We start from the raw sequence: 2,500 nt of genomic DNA on the forward strand, positions 1-2,500 counted from the left end.
GAACGCCAGACGCCCCCTGCGGTCGGGGGCGCCGGCCCGCGAAGGACCCTTCCCGTCGCGAACGTGAGCGCCACATCGATCGGAAGGCGAGAGAGGAGCGGGCCCCCCCTCCCTCCGGGGGGCGCCGACAGTCGGAGTTCGCATCCCGGCCACCGGGCCTGCACCGGGGGTGCGAGGGGACGACGGGGTCCCCGGAGGAAAAGAGCCGGAAAAGGGGGGGCTCGGGGGGGCCGGGGGCCGCCCCACCTGCCAACGTGCCCCTGTCCCCCCTCACAAGATCGGGTACAACGCGCAGATTGGTCCCCGAGGCTCATCTCTGGTTCTCACAGGTTCCGAAAAACCTGTTCTCAGAAATCTCCTCGCACCCGTCAAAATGAACTAGTCGAAAAATCCAACCGCCAATTTAGGGGGACCAATCTGAAATCCTATCCGACCTCCTGGTTCTCTCGGTCGGCCGAGGGCACTTTTGGCGACCCCATCCGGACTTCCGTGAGACTGCCGGCCATCAGGTCAACCCGTCACTTTGAATGGGGTTGACCTGATGGCCGAGCAGGGACTTAGACATTTTTTCAGCCTTTTCCTCGGGGTTGACCTGGTGTCCCGGGGGGACTTAGACATTTTTTTCAGCCTTTTCCTCCGGGTTGACCTGGTGTCCCGGGGGGACTTAGACATTTTTTCAGCCTTTTCCTCCGGGTTGACCTGGTGTCCCGGGGGGACTTAGACTTTTTTTCAGCCTTTTCCTCCGGGTTGACCTGGTGTCCCGGGGGGACTTAGACTTTTTTTCAGCCTTTTCCTCCGGGTTGACCTGGTGTCCCGGGGGGACTTAGACATTTTTTTCAGCCTTTTCCTCCGGGTTGACCTGGTGTCCCGGGGGGACTTAGACTTTTTTTCAGCCTTTTCCTCCGGGTTGACCTGGTGTCCCGGGGGGACTTAGACTTTTTTTCAGCCTTTTCCTCCGGGTTGACCTGGTGTCCCGGGGGGACTTAGACTTTTTTTCAGCCTTTTCCTCCGGGTTGACCTGGTGTCCCGGGGGGACTTAGACTTTTTTTCAGCCTTTTCCTCCGGGTTGACCTGGTGTCCCGGGGGGACTTAGACATTTTTTTCAGCCTTTTCCTCCGGGTTGACCTGGTGTCCCGGGGGGACTTAGACTTTTTTTCAGCCTTTTCCTCCGGGTTGACCTGGTGTCCCGGGGGGACTTAGACATTTTTTTCAGCCTTTTCCTCCGGGTTGACCTGGTGTCCCGGGGGGACTTAGACATTTTTTTCAGCCTTTTCCTCCGGGCTGACCTGGTGGCCGAGCGTCTCGCCGTCCGCGGCCGGAGCTAGAGATGCCCCCCCCCCCAGGCCAGCCTGCGAAGCCGCGGCCAGGATCGGGCCCCTGGAAGTCTGACTAAAAATTTTCACCGACCCCAAAAACGGTTAGGGGGGGCCTCATAAAGCCTCCGGAGCGAAAAAAAAAAAAACGGAAAAAAGGATCGGGCCCACCCGAGGCAGGGGAGTCAGTAAGGGAAAGGGGACGAGGCGGCCCGGAGCCGGGTGCCCGGAGCCGGGTGCCGGCGGCCAGGATCGGGCCCCTGGAAGTCTGAAAAATTTTTTTCACCGACCCCCAAAGTGGTATTGGGGGGGGCTCATAAAGCCTCCGGAGCGAAAAAAAAAAAAAACGGAAAAAAGGATCGGGCCCACCCGAGGCAGGGGAGTCAGTAAGGGAAAGGGGACGAGGCGGCCCGGAGCCGGGTGCCCGGAGCCGGGTGCCCGCGGCCAGGATCGGGCCCCTGGAAGTCTGAAAAAAATTTTTTCACCGACCCCCAAAGTGGTGTTGGGGGGGGCTCACGAAGCCTCCGGAGCGGAAAAAAAAAAACGGAAAAAAGGATCGGGCCCACCCGAGGCAGCGGAGTCAGTAAGGGAAAGGGGACGAGGCGGCCCGGAGCCGGGTGCCCGGAGCCGGGTGCCCGCGGCCAGGATCGGGCCCCTGGAAGTCTGAAAAAAAAATTTTCACCGACCCCCAAAGGGGTGTTGGGGGGGGGCTCATGAAGCCTCCGGAGCGAAAAAAAAAAACGGAAAAAAGGATCGGGCCCACCCGAGGCAGGGGAGTCAGTAAGGGAAAGGGGACGAGGCGGACCGGAGCCGAGTGCCTACGGCCATACCGGACGGAAGGCCCCCGATCCCGTCCGATCTCGGAAGGTAAACCGTCCCGGGCCTGGCTAGTACTTGGATGGGTGACCGCCTGGGAATCCCAGGTGCCGTAGGCAGCTTTTCCCGCTGCGAGCCAGCTCTCTCCTTTTCTGGGGAACAAGGGCAGGGTCGCCCTGCCAGGGGCCCTGGGGCTGAAGTCCCTGCCGGCCACCAGGTCAACCCGGAGCCTGCCCCTCTGCGGCCAGCAGGTCAACCCCATACCGGCAGGGGGTTGACCTGGTGGCCGGGAAGCAGAGCGGCCAGCAGGTCAACCCCATACATTCAGCGGGTTGACCTGGTGGACGGGAAGGAAAGCGGCCAGCAGGTCA

At 61.2% G+C, this 2,500-nt stretch overlaps 1 non-coding gene across 1 annotated transcript; it reads left to right on the top strand.

Moving 5' to 3' along the window:
* Positions 1-2,129: 2,129 nt before the first annotated feature.
* Positions 2,130-2,248, top strand: LOC141979487 (5S ribosomal RNA). The gene has a single exon (XR_012636898.1). It is a non-coding gene; the product is annotated as a 5S ribosomal RNA (ribosomal RNA).
* Positions 2,249-2,500: the final 252 nt, after the last annotated feature.

Source organism: Natator depressus, chromosome 28 (genome assembly GCF_965152275.1).
Source record: "Natator depressus isolate rNatDep1 chromosome 28, rNatDep2.hap1, whole genome shotgun sequence".
Taxonomy (NCBI): Eukaryota; Metazoa; Chordata; order Testudines; family Cheloniidae; genus Natator; species Natator depressus.